The following is a 21,503-nucleotide window of genomic DNA, read 5'->3' as shown; positions in this document are numbered from 1 at the left end:
TTTTAGCGAGGCCAGTGGGAGAGCAGAACCAGAGGAAAGGCTGAGTTGGTGGGCTCTGGGGCTCCTATCCCTTCCTGCATCACTTCATATCTTTTTCATGGGCTTCTACATTTAAAATATTCTTTACAAAATTGCATTCTGTTGCTAAGAGAAAAATTGTGTAAAGGAGTGCTAGAGGATACAGCACTCAAGACCAGGAGTCAGCAAACTTTTTCTCTAAAGGACAAGAGAGCAAATATTTTGGGTGTTGTGGACCATAGTGTCTCCTGTAACTATTCTGCTGGTGTAGGGTGAAAACACCTATAGACAGTAGGAATGGGCATGACTCTGTTCCAATAAAACTTTATTTACAAAACAGGAGGCTGGACCACAGTTTGTTGACTCCTGTTCTAGAGGTTGATAAGATGCAGCAGAATGTTTTCAGCCTCATATTCCTGAAAGCATTTCTGTAAGACATAGGATATCATAAAGGAGTAATACGATGCTGGTTCCTCTCAGCTTTGCTAGTTCCCAGAACCCTCTCACCCTTAGCTTTCTGACTCTTATGTCCTACCAACTGGAGGGCCCATCATGTCTGACCCCCACTGGAGTACACTAAAATCAGTCTTTTCCTAAACCCTACCCCTTGTATTTATCTTCTTAATCTACTGTCCATTTTATTAGGTTGGTACAAAAGTAATTGTGGGTTTTGCAATTATTTTTAACCTTTTAAACTGCAATTACTTTTGCACCAACCTAATATTTTTTCCTCTCCACTTAAAAAAGATAAAAAAAAAAAAATCATCCCTCCAACCAAGCAAAGCAATCCTCAAAAATGTTGGTGGAAGACACACTGCCCTCATCAAAACACAGTACGCATGTAATGAGTGTTTATTAAATTAATGGTATTTTGGGGAATCATTGGCCTTGAGAATTATGATACAATGAGCGTTATGTCACACCAGAAATTAGTAAACAGAAAAACAAGGCTCCATGGGCCAGGCCATGCCCAGGAGGGAGGCTGCCAGCTCCCTGGACAAGGAATCAGAAGCATTGGGAAATCTATGGCACCATCTCAGCTCAGAGCCAAGTTGGAGGATCTCTGGAGCTGGGGAATAAAATGATGAAAGGCCAGGGGACGGAGACCTTCCATATGTAGAGGGAAAACACGCTGACGCCTTGTTTTAGAAAGTCGAGGAAGGGAGGGGACAGATGGAGGGGTGAAGGAGTCCAGGAACTGGCTATTTGGAATCAAGCTGACTGTGTGGACACCTGCTGGCTTGGCTTGTGACCGGCTCTGCAGGCTGAGGGACGGGGCCCTTGTCCCCGATAGTATCCTGGCTGACCTGAGGCTGATGACTCATATTCCTCTATTGGAATTCTCTAGGAATGCCTTGACAGAATACTTAGATAAAATTATAAAATGCAAAAAAATAAAAAAACAAAAAGTTTGTTGTAAAACAGAAGTTGAGTCTTGAGAGCGCCAGAACCTATGCCACACACCTTTATGGGAACTGGATTTGGGGCCAGTTAACTTGAGACTGGCAGGAAGGGAAGGCGTTTTGATAGAGGGCAAGGATTTCAGAGCGGAGGGCAAAGGCTGGAGCACTGTGTAGCGGGACCAGCTGCGGGCAGGTAAAAAGAGTATATGGGGTAGAACAGAAGGGTGGAGGGTGCAGGAGATGATCGGGGCATCAAGACACTTTTGTTCTTGGTCACAGGAAGTAGGAAAGAGGCCTGCGAGATCAGCCAACTCTTTGGTCCCTAGCCTCTATTATTACCTGCCCAGCAACAACCCCACTTTTAATAGGAATAGGAATGATCTCTGGCTTTATTAAATGGCAGATTCCAGCCCACACTCCCAGAGACTCTGATTTAGGATGGAGCCCCAGAATCTTCCCCTTTCACTTCTGCAGCTGGTGATTCTGAAAACCACTCCCTTCCGGGTCATGACCACTGCATTCAGAATCAGCCCTTATCATCTACCAGGCTTCCGTGGGTTCTTTGAATAAGGTGCTTAGGTCTGGGGAATGCTGAGTATGAGTATGCCATCATGAGATTGAAGGGGGAAAAATATTGCTTTGTTATAACAACTTTGTAACTTCTAACATGTATTGTTTTACAAAGTTCTTTCTCATTTGCTCCTCATGACCCAACGAGGTAAGCCAGGCAGGAGTTATGGGCCCCATTCTACAGCTGAGGCCCTGAGCCTCATCTGTGAGTGAGGCCGAAAACCACACGGCTGATAAATGACAGGTCAGAAACTGGAAGCCGGACCTTCTGATCCTTCATCCGTTATCTTTTCTCGCCACTCAACTGCTTCTCACCAGCCCGCCCCGAATCTTCATGGTTGGGAGATTGAGGCCACAGACTTAACAGTCAGTTAATTTGAGTTGCAATTGGCCCTATGACTTTTAAAGTTACTATTAATAATATCACATTTTAACGCAGCAATAGTAGGTTAGATCCCCTAGGCTTCTTATTTAAAATACAGATTCCCTGGCTCCAGCCTAACACGCTTAATCAGAACCGCTCAGGGTGGGGCCTGGGAATCTGCAATTTAATAAATCTCCCCAGGTGATTTGATGCTGAGGAGTTTGTGAACCAATGCAGTACACGAAGCAAAGCAAGTTCAAAATCAACTCTCAATTATTTCTGGACTCATTATCCAGGGAATGGATTACTCAGCATTTAGATTCCGCCCCCACGTCCACTGCCACCCCGAATTTTACATTTTCTCATTGTTTTGTTCATTAGTAGCATCTCTTCAGGGAAGAGAGATGCAATAGAATTTGAGTTAGTCTTTCCATTTGGGAGCACCTCTGATGGTTTTTGTATAAGATTGAAATTCTTCTCTCCCCCACCCCCAAATCATGGGCGGTCTGTCAGAAACCTTAGCCGGTAAGAGTATGGCTTTGAAGGCTGATGAAAAAAAATGTTCTGCCTTCCCAAACTGCAGTAGATGCTTCAAACACACACCTGGTGTGATAGCTCATTCCATGAGGGTTCTGCATGGAAAAGATCAACCCACTCTTAAAAGAGAATCTAGAGACACAAAGGAATCAGCAGTAGCCTCACGTATTTGGACACAATGCAGCATAGCTTCTGGTGTTTTTATTACCAATCAGAAGAGGCTTGTCACAGTCAGCCATCTGCTTGAGTCACCACTGCTGCAATGGCCCTGGCTTTAGAGAAGGAACACTGATTTCAAAGCCCTGGCTCAGGGAAGAGTCACAAAGCAGGCAGTCGACAGTGTCCTGTGAGTGACAGCCGTCAGTGTCCTGAAGGATCCAGTCACATTATACGTCAGAAAACTCGCCTCCGTACTTGGCTCCTTAAAGAGAACACGCAGCTATGACATCAGGTGGAAGCTATTGTATTTGTTCTTGTGGAGATGTTTAATATTTCAAAGTGGTCTCTGCAGTGCCATTAAAATTACAGATTTCCACCCCCCTGCTGCTTTTTCCACATTCTAATACAGGCTTCTGAAAGAAAAAATGTGAGTGAGCTAGCATGGGATTTTTCTCCAGAGAGTCAAAGAATCCTGACTCTATTGGCCTTATACAAAAGGAGTCACCTTTCTCCCCACCGCCATTTTTCTTTTTTAATTAATACACAAAATCCTTTCATGTGAGTAGAAAATTTTTTGCATCTGAGATTATTGTTTGACTACCATATTAATCAAATGTTTTAAACTATTCCACATGTAATCCTGACACTGGAGGTTTAGGGAGCAGAAAGCAAAGTCTTGCCTAACCAGGAGCTCCTTTTATACACTATATCAAGGAAGACCTATAGCTTAAAATAAGGGCTGTAAGAAACGAGAGTTTTTTAAAAAAATTCTAATTCAACCACCACCAAGGAGAAAGGTGCTTGGAGTTGAGAATCATTAAGGAAAATAGATTAGGAAAACATCGTTTTGAGATCTGGAAACAATGATGAGTAGATTGAGAAAAAAATAATAAGGGGTGGAGTTTTGATAGGCAAAGAAAAGAACAAATGGTTGGTTGTTGACAAGAAGGTAATCAAGCTTTTGCAAACACAAAGTCTGCCATGGAGAACAATGATATCTCAGAGGTCCTTAATCCATCATGTAAACGCCACTTGGCATTTGTGCTGGGTAAATCAAGGGCAAAATAGGTGGAGGAATGTAACAGCTATTTCTCTAGAAAACTATCCCAGATTTGTGGGAGCAGGTCAAGGAACAAGAAGAGAGACGACACACTTTAGGGAAATGACCAGCCCTGCATTTGAAAACACATTAATTAACAGAATCTGTTCTCCAGTCAAAGTTGGAGTTAGCCACAGATCTCAAAGTTGGTATCTGGGCTCACACCAGCAACTATAACTGCTGTTTCCTATGCTTCTCCAGCCATCACAGCTAGAGGCAACTGCGAGTGCTTCACATTTGTGGGGCCATATCCTGGAACCTTTGCACTGTCTGTCAACCTTAAAAACAAAATAGCCAGTTATTTTACCAGCAAAAAAGGGTTTATTCAGGAATCGAGGAAGGAAGTGCAATTTGGGACATGCAAACTGTGGTGAACCATAGGCAAGTCAGATGAACAAAGAGGGCCATGTTTTATAGAGGAAAGGAGAAAGTTCGAAGGGCTGTTTCAAAGAGAGTTGCTTTGAAGGAGAGCAAGAGTTCAGAGTGGCAGTGGTTTCTCATTAGCTCAGAACGGTGGTTTCTCGGTTTCTCATTGGCTGGGATATTGCTAGGCAAGGAGAAAATCCCCCTTCCTCCAGCTGGGGTAGCAAAGTAAGCTTTTTCCTGCCCAAATTTGTAAAGTAAGCTGCCAGAAATGGTAGGTGTGTGACAGCTCCCCATTCAGGGCTTCCCCACTCTATTTGAATGAAGCTTTCCTTTATTTTCACAAACCTGAGAAGTTTTCTATTTGTCTTTCCTTAAAAAAAAAAAAAAAAAAAAAAAAATCCCAATGCATATTCCAGGTTAACAGCCAGATTTAATCATTTATTATTGTTATTTCTTTGTGGTAATTACCAAGAAAGCAAAAGATTAGAAGTGCAAAATATCAATTGTGCAATTTTAACTGTTTTCAAAGGAAGAGAAAATAAATGTCAAGTCCAACAAGGTCATGTGCCCCTTCAGCAAATAATTGTCTCCACAAGCCACTTTTGATGTATTTAAACTAAAATAGATGGCTAATGCCTTTCAGTTACAGAGGGAAATTCATGCCTCTGCAACATTATAGAGTTTAGAGCCTAAAGCAAGCCCCCCAACCCCCAGACATTAGTCACTCTTTCTGGGTAATCATCTAAAAGTAGGGATGGCCTTTCCAGCTGCCCTTTATAGAATATTGAAAATGGGATGATAGAGGTGCCTTCTAATGTCCATTTCATAGACTGTCTGGCATTATTTTTCTTTCCCCTCCAAACTCTCATGTTTTGGAGGAAGGAAGTACCTTGCATTAAAGGTTATGAAAATTGGGCTGTTTCCTAACTTGCAGCTTAATGAAAAAGTCTTTGATTCTGTGTAAACAGAAACCTACTGAGACTCAAATGAAATAGAAGGAGTTTATTATAAAGGTGCAGGAATGAAACCCTGGGAAAGTACAAGAGGGACACATACAGGCTTAGTGGAACCAGCAAGTAGAAAGTCATCGGAAACCAAGGTTACTGTCTCTTGCATGCCACATTCTCTCATATCTATACCTGTCTGCAATGAATTCATTCTCCTTCTTTGATCAGATTTTTTCCACATGCCATGGCCAAAGATGGCTGCTGTATAGCCCTCAAGGTCAAGTGACTAGCAGAGACTGGCTAGTGCTTCTTAATATCAATTCTAAATTCCATGGAGAGGAAACATGATGGACTGAGGTAGGGACTAATGCCTACCTCTGTTCCAATAACTAGGACGATGGAGCGGAGTTGTGTAGTACAAACACAGATGCCAGGACCCACCACTATGAGTAATATGCAGCAGTACTCAAGAATAGGGGCCGGGGACGATGTAGACACCCCCAAATGCACCTACTAAAACCCATCACTAACTTCTTCCTACAACAAGAAATACGACACCTACCTGTATCCTATACATTCCGAGTAGCCCTGATTTCTAGTCAAGAAGCTGACAGTTGAGTGAGGAACCAACACTGACAAGCAAATAAAAGATTCAGGCAGTATGATAAGTGCTATGATTGAAATAATCTTGACAGTTTGGGCTGCCTAATTCTTGGTTCTATACATTGTAGGATGCTCGGAGTATCTGTGGCCTCTACTTATCAAATGTCAATAGCACCCTGCCCCCAAACCAGTTGTGACAACCAAAAATGGCTCCATCCATCAGTAAACGTCTTCTGGGCAGTGGGCACTTTTGCCCCCTATTGGGAATCAATGCACAGAGCAATATTAAGTCACAGAAGGGGACGCCAAAATCAGGCCTAGAGATCCAGAAAAGCTATCTGGAGAAGATATACTAGAACAAGATGTTGAAGTGTTGAGGGGCAAGTAGGAAGTAACTAGAAGAATTAGGATGCAGGGTTGGAGAATGGCAGAGAGAACCCATGTTTCTAATTCATGGTTCAACTTGTTCTTCGCTACACCAATATTTTCAGAAGGGTGTGACTCAGGATGCTAACCCTTCCAAGTCCGGCTAGATCTTTGGTAAACACAGGCATACCTTGGAGATATCGTGGGTTGGGTTCCAGACAACCACAATAAAGTGAGTCTCTCAATAAAGTGAGTCATAAAACTTTTGCTGGTGGAGGGTCTTGACTTCAATTTCTAAAACAATGCAACATCTGCGAAGTGCAATAAAGTGAAGGGCAATAAAATGAAATGTGCCTGTGGAGAGTTTTGTGGTCAATGATTTAGATCCTCCTCTTGGAGCTTCTAATACATTTTATTTTACAAAATACATTCTAGTATGGTAATGGCTCCGAGAAGTCCTGGGACAAGGCAATCTTTTAAATTTTGTAGCGCTCTTTCGTAAGGACCCGGGCTTCAGAAAGAGATCCCCTGATCTGAGTCCTGGTTCTACCAGTTACCAGCTGTGTGACACTGAAAGAGTTCTTTCACCTGTCAAAACTTGGATTACTTCTCTGTGAAAATGAGATGATCATTAGTAAGACGCACGTCACATGTTTGCTGAGAGGATTAAATGAGATAGTATGTCTAAGTCACCTCTCACTGTCCTTGTTTTCTAAGAGGTGCTCAGCGTGTGTTATAATGTTTTAAACATACAATTTCCCCAAAAGATTTTGACCACAGAATTCCATTTTCATCGTGAGAAACACATTTTAGAAAAGCTGTACAGAGCATTCTGAGCGACTCACTTACCGAAGTCTAACTTTATTTATCTTTAACACACAGCACCTACCTGACTCTCTGGAAGGTTGTGAGGATGAGATAGGAATATAAATGGAAAGGTCTTGGGAAAAGAATATAGCATGACATTTGTGGCAGATGCTGCGAGGCGCCTCCGCCACAGCCATTTTCAGCTCTCTTCCTGCGAACAGAATCCTGATTTTGTTCAAGGAAGCACTTTTTAAGGCTTAAGAAATGGACTATGATTGTTTTAAGCCAATTTCGGGACTCTTTCGCTTTTACTAATCAGCTTTTTTCCCAGTTTGTATCTAGGGGCAGCCATTATTGGACCCACTTTGGTCCAATAATACGCATATGCAAAAGGGGTACTGTGAGAAGCAGGCTTCAAATGTTTAAAACCAAAATGTCCAACACTGACCTCTACCCTCAGCCAAAATTCCACATCAACTTTTACAGGTTCTTGACTTTGTTTCCTAAGCGTCCTTCTCCCTAATGTATGTTGATCTAATTATTTTTCTATTCCACCATCAGGAGAAGATGCTTCTCCCTGCTAACCCTCCTACCTTAACTCTGCTATAGGCTCTTCTTCACTCTTAGGGAAAGAATGGCAGGGGGACTTCCATTTTTGTAAAGGAAGCTCACTTGAAACTATCCTGTGTAATTCAATTCTCTTTTCCCACTACCTTTACACCCGTAGGTATCCCTGCCTGGGAAGCAGCTCCGTACTCTGTGATTACACATGCCTCCTGCCTCCTTTCTGACGAGGAGATGTTTTATCTTAATTTCCCTATGATTACTGGAGGCTAGAAGCTCCCTAACACTGGTTAAATTTCTCTGACTCTGCCAAGCCCCCAAGTCAAGTAGTAAATTCTGTGAAAACAAACACTTGAAGTGTTCCCGGTGGAGCACTACATTTAAACAACACTGCGTCCCTTCTGCAAGGAAACACATGTGCTTTACAGCTTCAGATTTTCCTTTATATGGTTTCTTTAAAGAAAGGCGTGCCTGAGCCAGTCCTTGATCCCATGACAATGATTTTCAGTCATGGAGGCTGCAGAGCAGGGGTTGAGAGTGTGGACCTGAATTCTTGGGTCCAAGTCCTGGCTCAACCACTTCATAGTGGGTCTTTGGACGAGTTGATTTCTTTAAGACTCCCATGTTTCATTTGTAAACTAGACACAAAATAGCTCTGGCCTCCTAGGGCTGTCGTGAACGTTAAATGCCGGGTATGTAACAAGCACGCAGTAAGTGTTGGTATTACCCTCACACAAGAGAAATTCATTAGATCCATTTATTGACATAAGAAGATGCATGACGGTGGAGGGAGAGAAAGTACAATAACCTCGCTGTGCCCCGATTGATGCATGGCTCTCTGGGAACTAGGACACAGAGTTAGAGGGCAGATGCCCAGGCTGATGAGAAATGAGGATTAGGGAGAGTTCCGGGAGCTTTGAAATGCAATCTCACCTCAATCTCCAAGCAGACGAGGAGGCTGGGGAATGCAGGGCATCCTTTCTATCTAGAAAGCCTCACCCTGGCTGTTCTCACAACCCAAAGGGATGGGCTGCATAGGTGATTAAGCAGGCCAAACCCAGGCCGATACTTGAACCACTCTCCCCAAACACTATCCTTGTCAAGTGTGGTAGTGACATTTGGAAGTTATAATGAAGAAACAGCACAGGGAGACGGAGAAAGCAGTGGATTCATGCTCAGGGGGCTTGAGTCCCAGTATTGCCTCAGGCACTACTAGCAGGATGGAAAATCCTGGAAAACCCATCTCCCCTGCCCGGTTAGTTAGTTTTCTCCTCTGTGTGATGAGGTGAGATAGGTGATCTTGAAAGACATCTCTTCGACTCCAGTATTCTACGATGGTGAACACATAGGTGTCTCCCTAGCAGAAGGAATAGAAGGAATAGAAGAGGAGACTGGGCCACCTACAACAGGAAGTGACAGGGAAAGCCATTCAGAGTCAAAATTAGCACATCATCCCTTGGGTTCGCACTAGAAACAAGCTGACTGAAATCCTAATACAAATTGGAAGGCCTAAAATGAAAAAGAAGCAATTCCAAGTGCTGGGAAGGACGTGGAGAGACTGGCACGCCCAACACCATGCTGCTGGGAGGGTAATTAGTACCGCCAGTCTGGAAAACTGTTTGGCAGTATCTGCTAAAGCTGAGCCATACACCTACTCTCCCACCCAGCAATCCGCTCCTCAGATTCTCCCCCACGCAAATGCCCACTTACGTGTACAAAAAGACATCGGCAAGAGTGTCCACAGAAGCACCATATGCAGTAGCTAAAAACTGGAAGCAGCCCAATGCCTGCCTAGACAAGCGTGGAGACTTAAATCCTGGTATTTCGTACAATGGGACACTTTATAGCCATAGAATGAAATGAATTATAGTACGTGTGACACCATGGATGAGTCTCACAAACATGTTGAGCCAAAGAAGTCCAACATAAAAACGTACAGTTGGATTGACCCGTTTATATTAAGGTGAGAAACAGTCGACACAAATTTGTTGGAAGTCAGGACAGTGGTTACCCTTTAGGGGTGATTAGTATGATTAGAACGGGGTAGGTGAAGGCTGCTGCAGTGCCAGTAATGTCCCGTGTGGTTGCTGGTTACACGGGTGAGTTTACTTTGTGAATATTAACAAATTGCATGCTTTTGATTTGGATATACGTTATACTTCAATACATTTCCCAAAAGAAAGCTCAAATAGGCAAATCACGTCTGAGTTTATTTCCCCTCTGGGGAAAGAAAAGAGCCATATTCTTGTGGCAGGTATAGATCTCTCTGCTCAACCTTTGAGTGTAAAAAAAAAAAAAAAAAAGCCATTTTGGATTTTCTAAACTGCACTTTGTATTCTGGTCCCTCTTCTCACCCCGTCCCCTAACGCACATCTCATTCTGCTAGAGATGGAAGCAGTATCAGTGCAGCCTGCGTCTCCCTCCCCCCTCGGTCTCCCCTTGATTGTTTCTGAGCTGCTGGGGTCTTGCACAAGCCAGAGTGGGGCTGCTAAGGGCTAATCCTGGTGCCACAGCCTGTGACCTCCTCCCACAGGGCCTTGTGGTTGTTGGTCTCTGGTTATTTGCCCACACAGATCACTGCTCTGTCCTCTTCCTCCCATCAGGAGGCCTCTCTGCTTTCCCCATGTAAACTTACACCCGAGACTTACTGGTGCAAGGCCTTCTGAAGCCACGAGAGCTGGCACGTAGCCCCCCAAATGTGAGGGGCAGCTTGGGGAGAAGAGGGAATGGTTACAGAAAATACTGGGGCAAACAGGTCAATATTTCAAAGGTACAGCCTTCTCACGTTTTCATCGGATTAACCTAGTGTTCATCTTGGTAGCCTGTGTAATCCGTTTCATGAACAGATTTCTCAGAGGAGGAGGAAACAGAGGCCATTTTATTCTCTCATAGTTCTGGAGGCTAGAAGTAGGAAGTCAAAGTGTTGGCCAGGTTGGCTTCTTCTAGAGGGCTCTGAGGGACCATGAGTTCCATGCCTCTCTCCTAGCTTGCGGTGGCTGCTGGCCATCCTTGGCACTCCTGGGCTTGTAGATGGGTCCCTCCAATCTCTGCCTGCATTGTCACTCAGCATTCTTCTCTGTGAGTGAGTGTCTCTCAGTGTCTCTCCAATTTCCTCTTCCAATAAGGACACCACTCATGGATTGGGGCCCACTCTAATCCAGTCTGACCTCATCTTGATTTAAATACATCTGTGTATTAGTTTGCTAAGGCTGCTGTAACACAGTATCACAAACTGGGTGCCTTGAACAATAAAAATGGATTGTCTTACTGTTCTGGAGACTAGAGAAGTCCCAAGTCAAGGTGCTGGCACGGTTGGTTCCATCCAAGGGGCCCTGAGGGAAGGCTCTGTTGCAGGCCTTTCTCCTTGGCTTGTAGACAGTCAGTCACCTTCTCCTTGTATCTCTTCACATCATCTCCACATTGTCTATCTGTGTCCAGATTTCCCCTTTTTATATGGACACTAGTCATACTGGACTAGGGCCCACTCCATTCACCTCCTTTTAAACTAATTGCCTCTGTCAAAACCCTGTCTTCAAATTGGGTCACATTCTGAGGTACTCGGTGTTTATACTCCAACACATCTTTTTGTTGTTGTGGGGGGGGGGGGGTTGATAATTCAACCCAGAGCAACCTACAGAAACCCTATTTCCAAATAAGATGACATTCACAGGGACCAGAGCTCCTCCTGGATAGGGACTAAGTTTCATTATCATCTTTGTATCCCTAGCTCAGGGCCTCACACAATATAGTTTCTCAATGAGTGTTTGTTGGATTGAACTAAACTATTTGCCCATCATTTCCAAAAATTGTCTTGTTTTATACTTTGCTATCAGTCACGAACAAATAAGCAAGACCAATTTGGTTTTGGGTGGTTATGTAAATCATATAACCACCAGCCGGCCGTTCAAATCAGGGTGTATCCGAGAGGGGTCCTAATCTGGGAACAGCATCTCACCTAATCAACATGCATCTTACCATTTGAAGCTGGCACCTGTAGCAGACAGCACTTATCTACCATGGCATTCTTTCTCACTGAGCTTGAATACAGCTTCAGCATTGCCCCCAATATGGAACTCGGAACGATGAAACCAATTTGCTATTTCTTGGGAAGTTCAACTCCATTCCTTTCAATACATGAGAAAATTGAGACCCGTAGTAAAGAAACGTGTCCCAAATGACAGTGGCAGAGCTAGAACTGGAAATCCATCTCCTAATTCCTAGGGCCATATTTGTTCGGTCCCCTCCCCCAGGGTTTTCCAAAATGTTCCAGTGAAACATGTATCATTGATATACAGCTGCATTAAACAACACTGATTCACACTGATCAGTGGTAACCTCTGCAAACCATATGGCCTGGCAGACAAGGCAGGCTCAATGTTGATTCAAGAGTCACTGATTCACACAGTGAGAAAAATCATTCCTTTTTCAAACTTTCTGATCATCTCAGAGAAGTCTTAGTTTGATGGTACTATGTCTTAAACATTCGAATTCTCTTTTTGTTAAAGAAAGAGTAGGTCCAAGTTCAGAGTCTTCAATAAGCAATAGTATCTACTTAGAATTTAATATCACCATCCTGTCCTTCTTTTACTTATGCTTATGATTACCATCCAATTATGATACATTTTCCACATGCAGCAGTGATGACATATTCCTTTTAAAATGAATTTATTTAAGTTTTTCAAGAGTCAGTATAAAGACAAATATTAACCACATACAGTATAGCACACAAACGTGGCAAAGAAAAGCTTGGAAAACACTGTGTAGCACCACGCATGCGGTGTGTTCGGGGCTCCTCGATCCTCGGCTCTCCAACACAAATAATGCTTTTCCCCCTTTCTTTACCAGAAAACATTTCCTTTGCTTTGCTTTCTGTCTCTCTCAGGTTTTCCTCCTGCTCCCAACCAGCCTCCTCGCTAGGTTCTCACCTGCCAGCCCCCTTGCCTCTCCAGTTGCTAAGCTCTGTCATTTTCAGCACAGCTCCCTCCACCTGCCAAAAACCCAATATGAGGCTGCCTCTCTGCAAACCATATGGCCTGGCAGACAAGGCAGGCTCAATGTTGATTCAAGAGTTGAAAGCAAATCCAGCTTAACCCCATCCTCCCTGCTTAGCAGGAGAGAAAGCGACTGTTGTCCTGTATCTCCTGTAGCCTCAGCCTGAGGAAGGTGGGGTCCCAGTGAGCCCCATGGTCTCTGGTCCTGCCTGACCTGGATTCTGTTGCCCCACTCCTAAGTGATCTTAAACACAACTCACTTCACCAATAAAAACTTATTCCTAACATTCTTTATGCTAATTAACTAACCCAAAGGCATTGATTCATGCAAGGACCCTTCACATACTAATTAACTACTCATCCCTGGAGTGCAGGGTTACCTTGCACACGTACACACGGACACATCACAGCACTTATACTGAAGCATTTTAAAGTAAATTACCATGCGCACCATATAGCACTTACAGAACTCTGATTTTGTTTGGGTTGCCAAGTATGCAGCCCTCAGAGATGAATTATGATTGCTTCTGCTAATTTAATCATGATAAAACTCAACCTCTTTTTGTCAGATACTCTCTCCTCCAGCCTTTCCATGTGATCATAGGTGACTATATGAGGATAAAAATAATAACTGGTCCAAAGGGCTTTTGTTAGGTTTTAATGAGTTAATATATGTAAAGCATTTACAATGGCAACCAAGGAAAGTAAGCACTACGTTAAGTATTAGCGATCATTATCATTACTATTATTACATCTGAAAGGGCTTTGAAAAATGTAAGTGCACTGTGTGAAAACATGAGACGCTAATGATGACATTGACCACCCCACATTAGAAATAAAAGAATAGTCATGAAACTAACAGAACTTAGGAATTTAGGAAGAGAAGGAAAAGAAAGGAGATAAGAAAACAAAAGAAAGGAAAGAGAAGGGGCTAGAATGGGAGGGGTTGGGAAGTGAGAGGAAAAGCGAGAGGAAACGTATGGCAAGTGAAATTGCACAGAGTGGAAATGAGGGTTAAGTGACAAGAACAGAAAGAAACTCCTCATTTTCTTTTCGGTAGGCATCACTGTAACTTTGGGAGAACATCATTCAAAGGGTACCATTTCCCACAGAGAATAATGTGGCTTACCTACAATTTCATCAGTTGGACCTGAGCTGCATTAAAAGCACTGGAGTCAGCCCTTCACCTTAGGGCACTGCCTTGTGGTGTCATTATTTCAATGACAAACAAAATCTTTCCCAGGAAACAGAACAGAGAAAGTCACTACAATATCTGTAATACCGTGAGAAATTCAGGGTAGCTAAGCATTCCACGTTTGCGGGATTTTCTTCTGTTTCAGATTCCCACCCGGGAGCTGCCTAAGGGTCCTATTTTTGAACCGAGAACCGAGCATTAGCTTGTGTAGCTTACATGTGGGGTCCATATGCCTCATTTCCTGGTTCCTGGTACACACTAAACCAGGAACAAGTAAATTCATTCCCAAGTTTAACACCTTAACTGTTCCGCTCCCTTCCTCCCTCAGAAAGACATTTTCTTCATCTCATGTCCCCTTCCTGGAATCTTGCCCCCTTGTTCCCACGCAACCTCCATCTCTACCAGTTTCTTCCATCCCAGTGTAAATGCCCAAAAAATATTTTTACAGTTTAAAAAATAAAATGATGTATGTAAAGGGGCAAGCAGAGTTTTACAATCATACTACTACATTATAGCACTTAATAAAGATTAGTTACCCTTCTGTAAATTAGGTCTTTCACACCATCTCTATCTCAACCTTTCTAGAAGCAGGAAAGTACAATCTTGAAGGTGAGTTGGCTTTGGGCACAACCGATGGGAAAAATCATTTGCAAGTGGATTACAATTTGATAAATTGTTAATCACCTTATTCTAAAAATAAAATGGGTTGCTGAAAAAATCTACTATTTAACTCATCAGAATAAAATTCAGGAGTTCTACTATCAGATAGGATACAGAGGTCTATAAATGACCATCACTCCATATAAACAGCAACAAAAAACAGATAAGCTTAAAAAAAAAAATCTTATTTTTCTTTAAAGGCTTTAAAGTCTATAGATGCAAAAGAAAAACAAAATCTAAGTAAACTGAAATGCGGAGAGGGAGAAGGCCTTTTTTAGATGTGCACAGACAAGAGACAATTTTAATCTCCAGGGGAGTTTCAGAGTCTGGATAAGAAGCAAGCCTGTGGTAGAGAAAGAGGAGAAAATGGCCAAGCTTTTAAACGCTATGCATAGGCTGGCATGGCAGACTGGAATCTGGGGGAGCCCCAACTCAGAGTTAGCTCTCCCCAACCACCAATTTTCCCCCATGGGAATTTTATTCAATACGAGGAATCATCAGAAAGTCTGGAAGAAGGTGTGGAAAGCAGAGAGAGATATCCTAGTCTTGCGGTGCTTAGATCCCAAAATGCTGCTGGAAGGAGGGGCCTGATCTTCCTCAGGACATTTAACTCAGAAATGAACTGAAACTAACGAACTGGCCATCCAGCCCCAATTCAGCTCAACAGCTAATTAGATTGATGAGCTCAGTCCCTAAAAATAGCTGCATATCAGACAAAAGGGTGGGCCCTTTATGGAAGAAATGATCATCTAATTCAGTCTCTACTGGTCTTTTACACACTATGTCTTATATACAATAAACAACAATGACATGTGAAGAAGCAGGCAAACGTGATGCACAGTTAAGAGACATATCAGTATACTCAGACCCACAGATGATGCGTATGATAAAATTTTCAGAAAATGACTTATTTATAATTATTATAAATATATTAAAGAATTAGAAAAAAGGAAGGATTAAATGGGATTAAAGATGAAGAATGTCAGCAAATGAATGAAAACTATGCAAAAGAACCAAACAGAAATTCTATAACTAAAATATACCATATTTTTAAAAAAATTTATTGGATAGACTAAAGAGCAGATTGGACAAAGCAGAACAAAGGATTAGTGAACTGGGAGTAAGTCGATAGGAATTATTCAACTGAAGCACAGAGAAAAAATAAATTGAAAATAATAACAATATCAAAGACCTGTGGAAAAATATAAAACTCAACTAACATAAATGTAATTGGAGTCTCATAAATAGAGACGAGACGAGAGAAGAAAAAATGTTTGAAGAGATGATAGCCCCAAATTTTCCAAAACAATGAAATACTTCAATCCACACATTTTAAAAGCACAAACACAAAGCAGAATAAATACAAAAAAACAAAAACAAAAAAAAACAAAAACAAAAAAATGACACCCAGGTACAATATAGTCAAACTGTTGAAAATCTAAGATAAATAGGAAAATCTTAAAAATCAGTCAGAGGAAAAATATCATTACATCTATGAGAACAAAATAAGAATCATAACTGACTTTTCATTGGAAACAATGGAACAACCCAATGAATGTGTTTTCTTTCAACACATTTTGAATGTGTTGAAAGAAAAAAAAGCTGTCAATCTAAAATGTTCTAGTCAGTGAAAAATAGCCTTCAAAAATTAAGGCAAAATGAAGGCATTTTCAGACAACGAAAAACAGAGAATTTATGACCAACAGAGCTGCACAACAAAAATATGAAGAAAAATCCTTCAGGCTGAAGGGGGAATGATCCAGATGTAAATCCACAGCTGTAGGAAGAAATAAAAAGAACTTGAAAGCATAATTATGTGTACAAATATAAAAGAAGATTTTAAAATGTTTCTTTATAGGACTATTAGCTTTCTAAAGTATATATAACAATATATTCTCAGGTTACAATATATTTGAAGTAAAATACATGGCAAACAGTACAAAAGGCAGAAGAAGGATAAATGGAATTATACTTTTGTAAGGTTCTAACATTGTTTATGGGTGTAATAATAATTTAAGGTGGAATGTGATAAATTAAAGGATGAATATTATAATCTCTAATGAGTATTATAAATAATACGAAGTATAGGTAAAAGCCACTAGAAAAGATGAAATGGATAAATAGAAAATACTTGACTAATTCAACAGAAGTCAGGAAAAGAGGATGGACAAATAGCAAGATAGTAAGTTATTGGTGATCATATTAAATGTAAATCTTTTAAACATTCCAACAAATCAATAATTTAAAAATACAAAAACAAATTTTTAGAATACAGAAAAACTTTAGCAGGCATTTCACAAAAGAAAATACTTGAATGGCCAACAAGCACATGAAAGAGTGATCAACATTAGTCATCAAAGAAATACAAATATATTCCCTATTCTTTTTTTTAGAGAGGTGAAATGTCTTATACTTTCTTTTAAAAAATAAAGTGGATTTTTACTAGTGACCCTTTGTTAGTTAATCTTTCACAAGGGTCATATTGATCTTTGCTCTAGGATTGCACATTAAACTAACGGTTACCTTTCTCAAGAGTGTGTATGTGTATATTTTTTTAATGGAAGCAAGTTCCAAGCTCTGTATTATAGACAATAAATTTGTAAACTTCCTTAGCTTTGCCTCTGAGTACAATGCATTCTGAAGTGGCTGGGAGAAAGTAAAAGGACTAGGAAACGAAATGCTTGAGTAGTAGGAAAAAATGTTATATTTCTCCAGGGGAGGAATTTGAAACATTATTTGTAATGTTTGATTCATATAATTTAGAAGTTAAAATTGCTTCCTTATTTTAAACAAGAGGTACCTGTCTTGTACATATGTTTTTTCTCTGTCTCTGTCTCTCTCTCTCTCTCTCTGCAGGATATTTCAAGGTAAACATTCAAATATGCCTTATAACTAATTTTTCTTGTAAATCACAACCATTATCAACTTGCAGTTTATGAAGAGAATTAACTTTCCTTGGCAGTCACATTTTCCATAAACCCAAGGCTGTCCACGCTGGTGTTCTGTGCAGTCAGGTAAAGAGTAGTTCTGAAAATGAGGTGACCTGCCATTTGGGTAACACATTTGCTGTTGGAATGTTCTCCTTATCTTCCTGGCAAATTCACTGGAGACACATTTCACCGTGGCTGCTCACAGTACAGCTGCTGTCACTCCAGCATGGTGTGTGTGGAGGAATCCAAGATACAAGTGTGTTACGTGTTTGCCTGGACACTTGCCCACAGTTTATTACCAGACAGACAAGTCTGTTTGTTCTCAACCAGATGAAGTTTCCGGAAGGCTTCATGTTACAGTGAGTCCAAATTTTCTGTGCCATTGACCCTTATTCCTCTTGGAGAACGAAAGTGAAGAAAGCTTCCTTGTTCACAGACATAGCATATAAATTAATCATGATTTGGGTCCTAAGTTTTTTTTCCCCCGCCCGAATAATAAAAAGGTCAAAGCAAATGCTATGACACAGCCTGTCTTTCTATAATGAACAGTTGCTTTCCTAAGAAAAGTTGCACTAACAACATTTGCCCTATAATAATGTATATCATGTATTGACTGCTTATTGTCTGCTAGGCACTCTGCTAAGACCTCACAAGATTATTTCCCTGACTCATCATAATCCTATGAAATAAACCACATTAGTATCCCCATTTTACAAATGAAGAAACCGAGGCTGAGAGCTTATGTCATTTTTACGCTATTCTTGATGGGGCCTGCCAGGATTCAAACTCGAATTTGAAGAAGCCTAATTCACAACCACTGTCCTCCGCTGGTCCTCATGGAAAACAAATGAGAAAGATGCAGCTAGCGTTGGACAAAAAGAGATTAGGAGTTCGAGAATTTCTTTTACAGACTTATCGCCTCTGTCCATTGCCAGCACAGAATGAAATAAAGAATAGTGGATTTCACCATCACGAACAGCCAATGAAAGAAAACCCTGCTCTGGGAGACCAGCTTTTCTCATTCCTTTGGTGCCATTTCCTCTGTGGTTATATCAGAATCCTGAAGTCCTGCACAGGTAGAATTGTGTGCTCTAAGTGAGCAGTGCTACAACATCTAGCTTGCATTATGAAAATTCAAGCTGTGGGAGAAATATCTGTAGCTATCAGGTAGGTTTCCAAGTATGATAAAGTCAGATTCTTTTAGGGAGCCTCATATTTATTTCTTGCTTTGCCTGGACCCTGGGCTTTATGGTGCAGGGAGCAAAGCACTGAGTTCACTGCGTTGGCATTCTCTCTAATAGTCTGCAACCAGCAGAGAATTTGGGGGCATTTTGTATCCTGAGAAACAGCCACAGAGAGGTCGAATTTTCCTTACATCTCATACCCAACCAAAGTGGTTAAAATGGTTACTCAGTGTGTTAGTCAGATTTCTGCTGTGACAATGCTGCATAGGAAACACAAAAGATCTAGTTCATGCTCATGGGAATGTAGGTTCTCTGTGAATTGGCTTCACTCAGCATGGCTAGGCTAAACTCTAATCTGTGGTTTAGGTTTAAATCTGCTCCTGAGTCTTTATTCCAGGATTCTGGCTGAGAGAGCAATGGCTACCTGGGACATACTCGTGTTGAATTCAAGCTCCTTCTACCCCAGTAACCCAGTGGGGAAGGCCATCAGCGTGTGGTGTCATCCTTGATAGTACCAGCCCTTATCACAGGCTTCCTCCAAATAACCTCCAATGACACATCAGTGACCTGTAGTCTTTTATCACCACTGTTTCCATATGTAAATCTTAACTCCCCATTTAATTGTAAGATAATTACTGTGGGCAGATGTACTGGTTGCAATGTTTACTCTTATGAGCTGAATGTTTGTAAGCCCTCTAAATTCATATGTTGAGGCCCTAACCCTCAGTGAAGATGGGGACCGCTGGGAGGAAATGAGGATTAGATGAGGTCATGAGGATGGGGCTCTTCTAATGGAATTAAGGCCCTTCTGATAAGACATCAGAGAACTGGCGCTCTCTCTCTCTCTCTCTCTCTCTCTCTCTCTCTCTCTCTCTCTCTCTCTCTCTCTCTCACACACACACACCTTTTGTCCTCATTCACAAAGAAGAGTTCATGTGAGGACAGCAAGAAGGTGGCTGTGTGCAAGCCAGGAAGAAGGCTCTCGCTAGAGCCCAACCACACTGACACCCTGGACTTTCAGCCTTTAGAACTGTAAGAAATAAATGACTGCTTTTTAGGACAACCAGTCTATGGTATTTTGTTATAGCAGCCTGAGCGGACTAAGACAGTCTGCCACCTCAGGTCACAACTGATTGATCCATGTTGGGTGAGTACCTCCCTCACTCCCCACCCATGCCAATGCTGATTGGTTCAGGGACAGGCACCTGACCTAGGTCAGACCAATCAGAGAATTTCCATAGGCTTTGGAGGACCCATAATGAGGAAGGTATTCTCTCTCCAGTGGCAGAAACAGAAAGGGTAAAAATCAGGAAACTCTTGAGGACATTTTCCTACTGTGTAGAAAATGAGATCAATGCACAGGGAACAGTGGATATGAGAACTACCAGAGAGTCCTAATATAGTTGAGCTCTTGCTTCCAGTGTCTAAGTCCTAGTTGTGGCCTTGCCCTTCTCATGATTTGATATTCATGCTTGTATTCTGGGGCCAGCAAATTCCCCTTTACTTAAGCAACTTTGACAATGATGTCTGTCACTTGCTCTAGGAGGAATTAAATGTAGTATTTCTTCAGAAAGCTGAACAAAGGTCAGGGGAGTAATAAGTACTTGTTGATTACTTGCTTGCCACTTATTGGCTTAAGACTTGCTGAGAGACACCGTTCTAGGAAAATATTGATGGCCATAGACTTCAACCAGGAGATGTAACCCCAGGCAATTCACACTTGCAGTACTTGTGAAATTCAAGCTCATGGCCTAGCTGGAGGGTGAAAACAAACGAAGGGGCCTCTGCTGGGAGGGGGGGAAACAGACACAGTGATGGCTTTCCCCCAGGATACCACACTCGAAATGATGACAAGAGAAAAAGGAGAGAGGGGAACAGTCTGGGCCAAGGATCAGAAGACCTGGATCTTCATCCTGAGTCTGCCACTGACGAGCTGTGGGATTGTGGAATAATCACAGAGCTTCCTTGGGCTTATATTTCCTCATTTATAAAAGGAGATTAGATAAGAAACTGCCAACAGCCTTTGAAGAAGTAGGGGAGGTTTTCCCTCCCCTTTACCCTCAGGAGGCTCTGACACCCATGCCCTCAACTGAAGCGGGTCACAGGCTCTCTTCAATGTGAGGCCAACGCAGTCTGCCATGGCGTGCCAAGCCCTGCAGGTAGCAGTCACCAATGCAAATCGACTGTCTGGAAAGGGTAGAGGCGGTCCTCGGGAAGGTCCTTCCTTAGATGGAAACTTGGACACTGCCAGTCTGGACCAGAACCTATATAGGAGGGGGCTTAGGGGCCACCAAATTTACCAATCAGGAGAACCTTGGCTTGCAAAGCAAGGTACCAGAATGACAAGCCTACAGAGACAGAAAACTCACTAGAGCTGCCAATATCCCAGGGAGGCCCTTGCGTAATACCAGGATCAATACATTAGAGTTGCCTTGTTTGCATGTATGTAATACCAGGATGAACATATTAGGGTTGCTTGGGTTACATAGATACAAAGTCTATGGCTTTTTAGCCTGACCGGTGGAGGTAGCAGAGCCAGCATGCATACCTGTCAGACTAGCAGGGTTTACCGAGTATGAGAACCCTGAGCTCCTGCAGTGCCGTGACACTGGCTCCCACTGCAGGGCCACGCTGTACTGGGGCTCTCCTGGTGTTTGAAGGTCCTGTCCCTGTCTGGGAATTCTGTACCTTGTCCTAGATCCAATCTCCAGTGCTAGGCTCGGTGGCTTCTGGCAAGAGA

The sequence above is a fragment of the Rhinolophus sinicus genome, chromosome 5 (assembly GCF_057876585.1).
Source record: "Rhinolophus sinicus isolate RSI-liver-muscle chromosome 5, RSI-T2T, whole genome shotgun sequence".
Classification (NCBI taxonomy): Eukaryota; Metazoa; Chordata; class Mammalia; order Chiroptera; family Rhinolophidae; genus Rhinolophus; species Rhinolophus sinicus.
This window is presented reverse-complemented; position numbering follows the sequence as displayed.